This window comes from Ambystoma mexicanum, chromosome 7p, assembly GCF_040938575.1.
Source record: "Ambystoma mexicanum isolate Mex_15411 chromosome 7p, UKY_AmexF1_1, whole genome shotgun sequence".
NCBI classification, from domain to species: Eukaryota; Metazoa; Chordata; class Amphibia; order Caudata; family Ambystomatidae; genus Ambystoma; species Ambystoma mexicanum.
This window is the reverse complement of record NC_090939.1, coordinates 379,013,385-379,028,270: the sequence shown is the minus strand read 5'-3', so window position 1 is coordinate 379,028,270 and position 14,886 is coordinate 379,013,385.

Below are 14,886 nucleotides of genomic sequence, written 5' to 3'. Positions count from 1 at the left end.
GCGCGCCATGCCAAACCGTAAATACCACCATGGCGCAACGGTACGCGAATTCCGACCCTAGCGGACATGTACCTAACGCCATCAAGCACGGCGGAAAGTACCATTCCGCCATGGTGAGAAGTACGGCATCGCGAATCAACCGTAAACGGCCCCACTGAGTGCCTGTACACCGCTCCCTGGCCACATTGTACAACTCCCCGTAGGTGCAATGAAGTCACAATGCAACCAGTGAAATGTACAAGTCACCCATGCATGCCAACGAACAAAAGAATCTCAAGAGGGGCCAATGGGAGCTGCAGGGCACAGATGGCACGAATACAGAAGCCATTCCAATGGACATGACCACAGTCTCCCACCAAGAAACGCACGCAAACACAGGCACCTGTGACCAGCAATATTCCGAAAATCACATCATTCCACCAGTCCACCTGGCTGACCGGCATCTGTTACACAAAACCTAATCCCCCGCCCCTGAGCATGACATCATTCAAACAGTCATATTGGCAGCCCTCATCCCTGACCTCACTGGGCTTCGTAGGCAAACGCGCCCAGCACAGTACCACGCAACTATACTCCGAAGCTGGAACCCAATGCAGATCTCCTCACAATACATCGCTCCCCAAATAGGAATATGCCACATCACTTGCAGAGAAGAACGCTACACGGCCCATATCAGAATAGAAATTTAATGCACAACAAATTCACCAAGCCCATACAGCCATTAGGCCATGAACTCCAAAACACATTTCACCATTGTGGGCTGCATCCGCAAGAAATGACCAGCTACTTCTTGTGTGACGCCCTGTTCCTTCATGGTACACAGGGCCACATTCTCGTACGAAAAGGCAACATGGAAGCGCACAGAACCGCAGGGCCGTCCCAATGGGGAGGCACTAGTCCAGCTGAAAGGCCGAAATGTTGCTCCGAGCCACTAGTACTGCGTAAGGGCATGTGGCCCATTGGCGATCGTCCCATAAGATCGTAATGCTGCTCCACTGATTAACACGAAGCAGCAGGTGTCGGGAGTAAAAGCCATCTGCAGGAGTGGCATACAGATGGCAGTGGCAAAAGGGGAGGAGATACCTGTCAACCAAAAGAAAAGAAAAAGAATAGAATGGCCATCAGAACTACATTCGAACAACTCACTTCAATGATCACACTAAATCCACAGCCATATGCATGCTAGCCCACTCCAAAGGATCATCACCACCCAAAAACCACTTGCGACTCATAACTATCTATATCGAGGTGAAAACACCATCACAAACGAGTGTACCTGTGCATGCGTCTGTGAAAACAGAATCCATCAGATGGGATTGGTAACGTGCATGGACACAAGTGTCTGAAGGCGCGTCGAGACAGGGAGGGCTCAACAAGGCCAGATAGACGATGGTCCCACTATGGCAGCCCTGCATCACATAGCGCAGGGGAGGCGGACAGATTCCAAGAAGCCCTGTACATGGCAAACACTGTATCAAATCATCTGTCCATGCATCCATTCATCATTCCCTCATCCCGTAATGATAACGCCTGTTTCCATACTCACATAACATGTGAGAATTCCATTGAGTCTGTGCGTTATGCAGCCTGCAAAATCCACTGTGCCCCAGCCCGTAATTCCAGTGTTGTGAAGTAACATGTATTTGGGAACGTCCGGCCTCATCGTCCACTTCGCTATTGCGCATCCCAAACTATTCATATCAATAATTGCATCCTCGCCATGGCCCCTGTCCCAAGGACATTGAACAATAGAACGTTATATTTGCAGTCAGACCTGTGGGCATCTCCTCGCCGCTAGGTGATAACCGAAAGCGCCGCCCTTCGAATTCCTCATTTGCAACATCACGTCGAAAAGGCATCTGTGGCCGCTTGAAATCACAAATTAATCCATCTAGTGCGGCTGTGTGTGAAAATGGCAACTGCCTTCACTCACAAATGGGACGCCCCGCCCGTCGTTGCAACTCGGTACAGTGATGCATGAGGGTCCACCGTTACTCGAGTACTACGTTCCACTGACCCTTCACAAGTCTGTTCGCGACTGCTAAGATAGTATGTGAAACAATGGGACCATAGCCGAATGAACATATCAACCAATGTTACACGGCCATCGGGTACAAATACATGATTGTAATAGCAAGATGCCATTCCTCGAATTGCAGCGTTGTGTGCGGGACGTGCTCGGCCAAAGGGGAGAGCAGCTTGCACAGGTGGAATGAATCACCACAGGTGGAGGCCATACAGCCTGAAAACACATAAATTGCACACCCAGTCTCCTCCCACAACCACACCCACTCCGAAATGCTACCGGCAGGACTAGCTATGTTGGCCCTGGGGGACCTGATAGCACTGCAAGTACTCCAACTTCAAGAAGAAGACGAACACCAACTACAACCGGCCGCACGGAGGAGACGCAGGAGGAGGAGGAGGGCAAGGCAGGGCCAGCAAGGGCCGCCAGCACAGCCACTACCACCACGCAGGCAGCCCGCAATCCCACGCCTCCGAGCACATCCGTTCAACCTCACTGATGAGCAGATCCACACCCTCTACCGTTTGGACCGGGACACCATAGCCGCCATTGTGGACATGGCACAGGCTGACCTTGTCAGCATGATAGATAGCCCAACCGCCATCCCACCCCTACTGAAGGTGGTGTCTGTACTCCACTTCCTGGCCACAGGCACCTACCAGCACACAGTCGGACAGTTGCATGGCATTTCTCAGCCACTGTTCTCACGGACACTATTGCAAGTGCTCAATGCCCTCCTGCAGCACGCAGACGACTACATCTCTCTACCACGCTCGGAGCAGGAAATTACCAACACAAAAGTGGGATTGCATGCACTTGGCGGCATACCGGGTTGCCTTGGTGCCATCGACTGCACCCATGTGGAATTGGTCGTCCCACATGCCATGGAGGCCCAGTACCGCAACCGAAAACAATTTCATTCTCTGAATGTACAAATGGTGTGTGACTCCAACAGGATCATTACACATTGTTGTGACCGATTCCCTGGATCAACCCATGATTCTATGGTCTTGAGGAACTCAACAATACCACGCTACATGGAGCGACACGCAGGGTACAGATCCTGGCTACTCGGTGAGTCTCATTTCATGCATGATGATGTGGGGTATGTGATGCAGCAATGACCTGGCAGGAAGGGGGGGGGTGCGTACGTAGCAATGGCATTCCACATAATTCGTTTATCGTCCACATACAGGTGATGCCGGATATCCACTGAAGAGATGGCTCCTCACACCAGTCCGGAACCCACGGGACCAGCATGAGGAGGACTACAACCATGCCCACTCACGTACCCGTGTAGTCATTGAACAGGCATTCGGCCTACTGAAGACTCGTTTCCGGTGCCTCAGCAGGTCTGGCGGGGCACTCCTGTACCGCCATGAGAAGGTTGCAAAGATGGTGATGGCATGTGTCATGCTACACAACATGTGCGTACGTAGAAATGTGCCCATGCCCCCTGACGCAGAACTGCAAGCACCTGAAGATGGTCATGATGAGGGTGGGGATGTGGCAGCACCTCAAGGAGTCCGCGAGGCACAGGAGGGCCGTGACATTCGTCAGCATCTCATTGATGCATGCTTCTAGCACTCACGCCTGGTGGCTGATACATGGACACGGGACTCGTGGCACTGTGTGTGTCTGGTACATGCACAATATGGACTGTACGCCTATGATGGCCTAGTACACAAAGATCATTGTCCACACATCTCATTGGTTGATCGTGCATTGTTTATGGCATATGTGATATCATGTTGAACACCCTATCGACCCGCCACCCAAGTGAGCCCAACACACCCCCTCCACCCTCCTACCTCCCCCCCGAACACCAGTGTCCAAAGATGCTCATTGTCAGTGGGCAGTCGCTATTGCAAGCCCCCTCTGCGGGTATCAGGGGCACCCCTGCCTGTGGAGTGCAGGTTCCTCCCAGATCTACGTTGGGGGCTGCCCTGGACGGAACTTGCAACGGATGATGTCTCTGCCTGCTCATGTCCATGCATGTCCCTAAGGGTTTGTGAGAGCTCAGTGAGCACACGGCGCACTGCGGCAAGTTCGGCACATACGTCTTTGGACGTCGCATGCAGTTCCCCCCTCAGGCTCTCGGTGCTTCTCTCCATTTGGACTCTCAGGCTCTCGGTGCTACTCTCCATTTGGACTCTCAGGCACTCGGTGCTACTCTCCATTTGTGCCCTTAGTGTCTCTGTACTTCTCTCCATTTCTGCCCTAAGTGTCTCAGTTGATGTTTCTATGTCTGCCTTAGTGCCCCCACATTCATCGGCATGGTCCTTGAGGAGCGTGGCCAGTTGCTTCTGTTGCACGATTAACTGGTCGAGGGACTGTTGCCTCTGCTGGGCCATCGCCATTTGCGGTGGTGTCACAGAGTGGCTGTTCGCCTCATGTTGCCCTGCCACAGGGCTTGTGGGGGATGGCCAGTCGTCGTCTTGTGGGTGCCCCTGCGTGGTATCCTCATGGTGTACGGGATGGAACAGACAGGGGGATTGGGACAGGTCATGGATGGATCTGACTTCGACATCCCCGTCTTCTGTGTCGGAGCATGCTGCCATTAATGGGGTGTCACCTATGGTGCTGCTGCCACCAGAGGCAGTGCCTTCTGTGGCATCCATTGGGGGGACCTGTGGTGGTGCTGTTGTGGGCATGCTGGCTGCTGGGGTGCCTGTTGATGTTCCCTCCTCTGTGCTGCCACTTGATTTGTGCTGCTGCCGTGTCTTGATGCGTGCAGCTGAGGTGGAGGGTCTTTGGCCGTTGGTCTTGGCCCTCTTTGCAGGTGTGCTGGTAGGGGTGTCCTGAAGCTCGTCGTTTGGATCGGACCCTGTGGTGGAGTAAAGGAGGGCGAGCGTTATTAATGGGTCTGTGGGAATTGGAATGGCAATGTATCACATGCATTGGGGTGGTACCTGAGGGTGATTTGGGTCGGGGCCTTGGAGGTGCTTTCATTTGTGTGTGGGGTGAGGGTGCAGTTGTTTGGCAGCCTGCAGTTAGGGTGTGCCTGCTGCACGTGTAGTGGGTGTTTTTGGGGTTTTTAATTATTTATGTAATTATTGTGAGTTTTAAAGTGCGCTATCAGGCCAATGTGTGTGGACGTTCTCCTGGCCATGTGTTACTGTTGCGCTATGTGGACACATGTGATTCACATGATTGGACATTGTGGATTTGGCATGGTTTTATTTGGCCCACCTACCGGATTCTCCGGATGTCTGCACTCCTTTCTCCATCCCTCCGACTCCCTCTATGCTCTCCATTCCTATGGTGGAGGTACAGATTTCTTCCCAGGGGGTCAACTTGATGGGTGATTCCGATCCTCCCCCGGTGGCTGTGGCAATGTTGGGGTTGGCAGAAAGTATGCTACGGACGCGTATCCGCAGGTCGTCCCATCGCTTTCTGCATTGCTGTGGGTTGCGGGGTGCGGTCCCCACCGCACTTACCCGCTGTGCCACCAGGGCCCATATGGCCTTCTTGTTCGCAAGTGCCGTCCTGGTCATTTGCGTGGAGAAGACGGCGGCGGCATTCTCCTGGAGGGTCTCTGTAAGCACGGTGAGTTCCTCACGGGAGAAGTGGACCTGCCGCTTGCGGTCGCACGCTTTCTTCGCTACTTTTCCCATTTTTCTTGGTTTCACTAGGGTGGATGACGGGTTGGGATGTGTCTCAGGGTAGTGTTTTTAGTGGTTGTGTGGATTTTGTGGTTTTATAGGTGTACGGCGTGTTGTTTCCCGTTCCGGGCCCATGTTTTTACTTCCGTTTCCGTATATTTACGGTCACCGTACTTTCCGGTTGGCGCTCACTGCGGTGTCCACTAAGATGGGTGGCGGTATTGCACCTAGGGCGCCGTACGGCGGCAGTGTGGGCCGTTTTGGGGTCATTTCCGCCATCGCGGACTTTGCACTTCCGCCATGCCGTGGTGCTCGTGCCCGATGGGTCGGAATGGGCCGCACTTTGCTCCATCGTGCAATGGCGGAAACGCTATTTACGCTGTGGCGGTCCGGTCAGTCACTTTCCGCCAGGGTCGTAATGAGGGCCACTGTCTATCACATTATTTATGAACTTACCGGGTTCCCTCTAGATGTGCTAAGCCTGGGTACAGTCAACCCAAGTACAGGACATAGTTATAAACGGGGAAGGTTTATATTATCATATAGGGCAGTGTTATGAAAGGTATGCTCACCACTAAATTACCACCAAAATGAGGTAATGGCAATTTACTGCCTATATACCACAATACTAAAATACCACCAAGTTAGGTAATAGCCCAAAGACAAAACCTCCTACATATTTGGTGTGTTGGCCCAGTGGGAAAAGACTGTAAAGCAGCTATTGGGCGTGGCAAGTGTGTTCCACACAGCCATCCGTGCATTAAAGGGAATTAATTCTGTGTGATTGGAGTAGTGCTGTACATCAATCTGTCTCCAATTTAGGCCACATTTCCTGAACTGGTGAAATACCTAGAGGCAAAATTATATGCGCATTCGGGTGTGGTCATCAGACAATGCCAAACAGTGGCATGACCGCATTTGTGGAGAAGTGCAGAAAGAACCACTGAATAACATCTTTGAAGAGGGCAGTATAATTCAGGTTGTCTTTGGAGATTGTTTTTAGCTAATGACAAAAATGCTGAGAGAGACTGCTTGATAAGGCTCTGTGCCAAGATCTGGTTAATTTTGAATAGATCTTTACGGATGCAGGGAAATTATGCTGAGATATTTAGCAGACTAAAAATCGAATTAGATGGAGCTAATGAGCAGGAGAAAAAGCTAAAATCAGAACTAGAGTTATGTCAAAAAGAAATGTAGTCAAAATGCAATGAATTCGACACCCAACTGTCTCAGAGAAGAAAACAAGAACTAAAACATCTGAGAGGGTTGGTAAGCGACATTAGGCAAGATAAAGATGATGTCATTTTAGAGATGCAAAATCTCCAGAGAGACAGCATGGAGAAGGAAGGTGAGCTCCTGGCTATTGAACAAGAGATAGCTAAAAATGTTCAAAGAAAAGGAATGAAAAGATAGGGAGTTTAATCAATGCCAAATGAAAATGAATGAATTGTAGGATGTGATTAATAAAATGGACGGTGAAAATACTTACCTAGGCCAGGAGGAAGACCGGCTTCATAAAAAGTGCAAATATTTAGAACAGCAAATATTCAATTTCAGATCTCAGGAGAAGCAACAAGGCACCACATTCAGTGGGATTGAGGTTAGCCCCATTTCTACACGGGGGAATAGTGTCCCCGTGGCCATACCGGTAGCTGGGCCTGGTTGTAATGCATTTGGCAGCTTTGACACCAGTCCCATACACCTGGAAAAAGGAATGAACAGTAGAATAATGCAACTCCAAATAATGAAATCAATCAAGGCCCTAATTAAACCATTCAAAAAAGGAGGTGATTGCTGTATAGAGCTCCACAGAGAACAATGCATGATACATTTAAAGCCCTACAAATACCCATGGAACAATATAGACAATACTTTCATCTAACTCTTGATGCTGCCACTGCGAGCATCATCAGGGGTTTGAATGAACAAGAAAACATGTCATGGGCAGAATTTGAAAAAGAGGTTAGACACCATTTTTCACCATATCAGTCATTGCAGGATGCAAATAAAGCTGCTTATACCATGACAGCAAAGCTAAATGTATCACCTCGTCAGTTTCTCCAAGAATTTAAAAGAGCATTCTCTCGCTTTGATGTATCTTTTTGTCCTAATTCGAATGAGTTTAAGACTGCCTATTTTTATGGATTACAAAAAGACTTTTTATTACAATTAATTTGTGAGTTTGATTACGAGAAGTCACTGAAATGGGTTGTAGAGCAAGGCATTAAACTATATGAAGTCATCTATTGTCAGAGTGGAGAGGGTGATAGAACTGAAGAAACAAAGTCAAGATCTAAAGAATCCTCACCAACAATAATGGAGATAAGGTGTGCTAAAATGTCACTTTAATCAGCAAAAACTCAGGTCAGAAATAATATAACATCCGATCAGAGGGATGCACCACAGAGACTGCCACCCCAAACGCTGATGTTTCAGTCACATGATCCAAGCAATAGAGAGAATTACATTAGTGCTAGGTATTTGGGAGACAGACCCAGGGTGGAATACCAACACGACATGACAGACAATAACAATCAAAGACAAAATCAAGATCAGAGAAACAATGGTCCATACCAGACATTGGGGGCACAGAGCAGATTTGACCCCAACACTACGGTATATGGCGATCAGAACAGACCACGATATGCAGATCGGTTCATTGAAAATGGAAATCAGCATAGGGGACAGTTCCCACAAAATGAAAGACAAAACATGAACTATGCCCCACGCCACTATAATCAAACACCATCACCAGTGGATCACAACCAAAGAATGGCTACACCACATTCTCCACTTCCCATGAATCAAGAATTCAGAAACAATTCAAATAGAAATCAATCTCCTGAGAGATACCAGAACAGACTCAATCAGGGTAAAAGTAACCAGTACCGGCCTAGGCCACAAAGAGAGGATTCTAGGGAGATGGACAGATTTCAATGCCTTGAGGTCCAAGTCAAAATTGTGTCTGAACAAATGGGAAAGCTCTGTGCAGTTCACAAACAGCCATCAAATGAGGGGGCGGAAGATCGCAGAAGCGATCTGGTGTCTTCTGATAATAAGTGACTAAATACTCATTGTTCCTGTAATGATAAAGAAATAGAATCCCATGAACCAGTTTTGTGTAACGGTGTAACGCTCACCTGGTCTCTGCGGGGACAACGGGGCACAGTTGAAGCCCTCCCTGGAATGTGATCACCCCTGTCCGGCTTCTCCCCCTGCGAATATTCTGTGGGCTGCGGTAAGTGGAAGCACTGCTCCTGCGGAAATATGAGAGGTGAGTTTGCCAAGCTGTGACTGCTTCCCCTCTCTAACCCTTCTTCCCAAAGCGTGGTTTCTGTGAGCATGCCCCGACCCATAGAAGCTCACCTGGTAATTATTGATGATGAACTCTCCATCTTCTGGCAGGGGCGCTTGTACTATGGGCCAAGTTCCTTCACTGGCCCCTTGCACGTGTTAGTCAAGTCCAGCTGTACCTATGTGTCAACATCCGTTGCTTCTTTTCCCCCTTTACCTGGTGTCCCTTCTTCCTCCTCACCTGGTGATCCAGAATCCTGTGTAGTGACCAGCGTGGGCCTCCGGGCGGTGTAAACGGTCTTACATTTTTGTAGAGAGTGTCTTAACCGGGGAGAAGCCACAGGGAAAACTCTAACCCAGCCTCTCTGTGAACTCCCCTCCGGAGAGGCCAATGGGGGAAAAAGCCGTACCCAGCACAAAAAAAAAACCTGCGAGTGATGTAATGCATTGATGGTAGACAGCTGCAGCACAGTGAGGAATAACGAAGGAAGGTGGTCTCCTTATGACTGTAGGAATGAGGAACATCTCAGAACGCAAGATAATTACACTGGCAAGAAAAATCTACCAGGACAAAAGTAAAGAAAGATACTCTAGGCCCAGAAAGCGGGAAGAGAACCACTATGCAGCAAGAGCCAAAGGCTGGAATTGTGGCTTCTCTGCATTCCTGAAGAAATGAAGTCACCTGTGTAACTATCCGAAGCCTTGGGAATAAACTTTCTGGTATGAAGGAGGAAAGCTTTCTTTCGGGATGCTTGCATGACAAGGCATCGGCAAACGGCATTCTGGGATCCCGGAAGGTAAGTTATCTTGAAATCATACTGTGTAAAAAAATTAGCCCATCTGGCCTGGCGGGGGTTGACGCAATCCAATGACTGTAACACTTGTATATTTTTGTGATCCGTTCTGATGGTAAATGGATGTAGTCTGCCTTGCAGCAAGTGTCTCCGTTCTTCACAGGCAACCTTCATGGCCAAGAGTTATTTTTCTAACACAGAATAATTCCATTGGCTGTCGGTGAGAGTGCACGATAAGTACGCCACAGGATGTTCCTTTCCTAGATGTTCTTGATGCAACATGGCTCCAATGGCAGATGCTAAGGAGTCGGTCTCCAGTACAAAAGGTTTCTTTTGATCCGGGTGAACCAGTATGGGTGCACTGCAAAACAATTTCTTCAGAGTCTGAAAACTGTCCTCAGCCTTAGAGTTCCAGCAGATTAGCAGAGAAGACTTCTTTAGTAATTTGGTTATGGGTAATACAGTGTCCAAAAAATGTGGAATTCATCGTCTGAAGAAGTTTGCCAGACCTAGGAAACGCTGGACCTCTTTGACAGAAGAGGGCGCTACTCAACCAAGAATTGCTTCCACTTTTTTGTCTTCCATTTGGATTCCCTCCTTTGAAATAATGAATCCGAGATAAGGCACCGTATTCACCCCAAATAGGCATTTCTCTTTTTTGGGTTAAAGACGGTTAGTTTCCAACCTATTCAAGACCTCCATGAGATGTTCTTTGTGCTCCTGAGGTGTCCGGGAGAAGACCAGTATATCGTTCTAGTAGACTATAACTGACAGGAACATTAAATCCGAGAAAATCCTATCCATGAAGCGTTGGAAGACAGCGGGTGCATTCACCAGGCCAAACGGCATCACACAATACTCGAACAATCCAAAAGGTGTACAAAAAGCAGTCTTCCACTCATCTCCCTCTTTTATTCTGAGAAGGTGGATGCACTATAAAGGTCCAATTTAGAGAAGATTTTAGCTCCCTGAACTGCCTCTAGTATGTCCGAAATGAAGGGCATCAGATAACGATCCTGCACAGTGACTTGATTGAGACCTCGGAAGTCTATGCACGGCCTGAGTTTCTTGGAGTCTCTTTTGGGGATGAAAAACAAAGGTGCCCCTGCAGGGGATTTAGATTGTCAGATGAGTCCTTTGCTTAAATTGTCATCAAGGTAAGATCGAAGAGCTTGCTTTTCAATGTGTGACAATGAGAACATGCGCCCAAATGGTACCAAGGCATTAGGCACCAAGTCAATGGAGCAATCTTCTGGTCAATGGGGAGGTAGTTGGAGTGGGGCTTGCTCTGAAAAAACCTTATCCTACCTGGTAAGATCGTAGGGTAGTGTGTAGATTCCCGATGATGAAGACAAGGCCATGGATTCCGTATGCACCTTTTGGTAGATGGGTTTTTGTAAGAAATTCTTTTTACAAAATTGAGAATCAAATATCAGCTGATTAGTAGACCAATTGATATGTGGGTTGTGCTTGCGCAGTCAAGAAATACCCATAATAATCGTAAAATGTGCTGCTCGGATATTGTCAAAACACACAGTGTCCTTATGCTGGAAGATAGTGATGTGTAGTTCTTCCGTGGTCTGTGTAATGGGCCCATAACTGAGAGGAGTGCCATCTACTCCATCCACCTTCTGATCTTCTTTGTAATCTTTTCTGAGTAGACTGACTTGATTTGCCCAGAATGTATCCACAAACTTTCTGGCGGCCCCATAATGAAGGAGAGCAAGAACGCTGAGGTCCTTTGATCCTACTGAGAATTTTACTCCTATGACCATGAGCCTGGAGTCTTCCGGAGAAGGAGAGGGACAGATCGAGAGTGAGATGTAGGGACTTCCTGCATTCCCTCGCGACTTGTCCCACTTAGGGCCGAGGGTAGTCGTTTCCCGAACTGCGGGAGGGTTATTCTGAACAGTTCCTTATTAGATGAGTATCCGATCCACAATAGGCGCAAAGTCCTTTTTTCTCTACGACATCGTCACTCTTCCGCCGTCAAGGGAGCACGGGTTGTGCCTATTTGCATCGGTTCATCTGTTCTGGTGGCTGGGGAAATGTGTGGTGGAGAGGTTTCACTACAGACAAAGGGGTTTTGCAACCTGCGTCTTTCCTGTCTTCATTCCTGTTGTCTAAACTCAATTTGGAGTGCAGCTGACACCAATTCAGGAAATGAAGCAGGACGTGGTGCTTGAGCCAATTCATATTTGATGTCTTCTTTGAGACCTCTCCTAAAGATCACATATTGAGATTGTTCGAACCAGCCTGCCCCTGTTGCTAGCCTTTTGAACATAGTGATGTACGACAGTAAGTCCATCTGACCTTGATGTGCATCCAATAGATCTTCACATACCTTAAATGTAATTTCTGGCCTCTCAAATGCTTGTTTCAGTTGGGTGGTAAAGGCCGCAAAATCTTGTAAGACTCGATCAGTATTGGTGACTAGTGGTGTTGCCGAAGCCAGGGCATTCCCTGTCAAGTTACAGATAAGGTATCCCACTTTGGCATGATCGGACGTATAAGTATTGGTCCGAAATGCAAAATGAAAATGACAGGCATCCAAAAATTCTTTTAACTTCTTTGGGGTTCCATCAAACTTGTCTGAGGATAAGGCTATGGGAGGAAGGTCTGGTTGTCTAGTGTCCCGAGCGGTCACCATCTGGCATAAGACATGGTTCTCTGCTTTGAGATTCTGCATCTCTACGGACATATTCTGCATGGCTGCAACCAGCTCCTGATATTGCTCGGCTGTCGCCATTTGTGGGCGTTGCAATCTGTCAACTTCTGTTGCTTCTTTTTCCCCTTTACCTGATGTCCCTTCTTCCTCCTCACCTGGTGATCCAGAATCCTGTGTACTGACCAGCGTGGGCCTCTGGGCGGTGTAATCGGTCCTTCTTTTTTGTAGAGAGTGTCTTTCCCCAGGAGAAGCCACAGTGAAACCTCTAGCCCGGCCTCTCTCTGAACTACCCTCCGGAGAGAGACCAATGGGGGAAAAAGCTGTACCCAGCAAAAAAAAATGCAGTGATGGTAGACAGCTGCAGCACGGTGAGGAATAACAAAGGAAGGTGGTCTCCTTATGTCTGTAGGAATGAGGAACATCTCAGAATGCAAGATAATTACACTGGCAAGAAAAATCTACCAGGACAAAAGTAAAGAAAGACACTCTGGCCCCAGAAACCAGGAAGAGACCTGCTATGCAGCAAGAGCCAAAGGCGGAGCAGAAGGGTGCCCAATGACCAATATGCCTAACAGAGAACGAGAGAGGAAGGCAAGGTAGAGTGGAGAACACAGCGAGGCCGTGCGGAAGGAGGAGGAGACAGGTAAGGGAAAACAATCAGCAGGGAGGCTGAAAGGGAGCAATAGATCAGAGAGAAAAAGGTGAACCTCAGGGGGGGGTTACCGGAGCGATTGCAAGAATAAGGCAACAAGCCCAAGAGGAAAAACTTGCGAAGTGCAACAAAATCCGCAGAAGGGATTCCGCTAAAGTTGAAACGCAACCATAGAGCGGAAGGCAGGGTTTAAGTACGTGCGAGCGGAAGTCAAAAACAAGAAACACTGGAACGCTGATCGCGTTCTAGTGTAACACTTCCTTCGATCCTGGAGGCGATACTGATTCCACAGTCGCCACGTGCGCAGGCCCATGACACTATGCAACTTGGTGTTGGTAAGTATCTTTGTTCTTTCTCTTGTCGCTTCTTGCCTATTGTTTCTTACGGTGTTTGTATTGTTCGTTCCAATCTTAATTTCAAAACTGTCATCTGCTCCTTAAATAAAGTCTTTCTTCTGCTTTCTTCCGAATAGGAGAAGTTGCGATGAAGCGGCAGCTTTGGAGGCCGAGATGAAGCCGGATGGAAGAGAAATGAATCCGCAATGATCTGACAACAGGTAAGTGGTGGTTTAAGGGTGAGCGCGTGGTCCGATGATAGCGCAACCTTAAACTGAATATTTTTTAAATGTCCAACATTGTCTTTCGTGTTCCTTGCAGGAGTTGTCTTCATAGATGATGAGTGCGCCGTGCTGCGGTGTCAAGATCAAGATTCTGCGTTCCGGAAGGTATGAAGATGGAATAATGATGCCGGGTTCAGCGGAAGATGCGTGCAGGTGACAGCAAGTCCCCAAAGGTAAGCGCAAAGGCAGGAAGCTAGATTTCAAGAGGTAAGTCTGCACCCAGGCGGCGGTGAGCGTTACGCTGCATGGGAATGCAGAATAACGCAATGTGCCGGGTGGATTTGCATGTGGGATGGTAGCTCCAATTTCATGGCAGCAGGATTGATTACAGCCTTGATAGTGTAGGGTCCCAAGTATCTTGGGTGGAAGGCCCTTGGTCCTTTCAGAGGGATGTTTCTGGAGGCTAGCCAAACCTTGTCTCCAATCTGGTAATTAGGAGCTTCCTTCCTTTCGGTGTCGATCTGCAAACTGCTTGTGTCTTTCCTTGGCCTTGGTCAAATGTTCTGTTGCTTCTATAAAGACCTGAATGATAGTTTTGTGTAAGGTTCTTATCGCTGGCATTTCCAATATATCGAGTGGATCGAAAACAGATGTCCGTGGATGTCGTCCGTACACAGTGTAGAAGGGACTTTGTCCTGTACTGGTGTGAATGGAGTTGTTGTACGTGTACTGGGCTAACCAAAGTATATTTTTCCAAGAGTCTTCGGATTGCTGCAACATACATCTTAAATATTGCTCTAAAGTTTGGTTGGTCCATTTGGTTTGTGCATCGGCCTGAGGGTGATGGCTTGTGGACAGTCGAAGGTCAATTTTGTCAATTTTACAAAAGGCAGAAACAAATTGAGTTCCATGATCTGTTATTAGTATTTATGGAAACCTGTGCAGCCAAGCAATCTGTTCCAGAAATATGATAGCGAGAGCAGAAGCAGTTGGGAGTCCTTTCAATGGGATGAAATGGGCCATTTTGGAGAACAAATCCACAATAAGCAAGATGGTGTTGTACTCATTGCAGGGAGGAAGATCTGTAATCAAATTAATTGACAGCATATGCCAAAGCGCTGGTGGTACCATCATGGACATAGTAAACCAGCAGGGTTTTGCTTTTGTTATACGCAGACACCACAGGTGGCGATAAACTGGGCTCTATCCTTCCTCAAAGTTGGTCAGCAGTAGTTTTTCTTTATCTTGAGTTTTGGCTATTCCTGGATGTCCTTCCACTAATGAATCA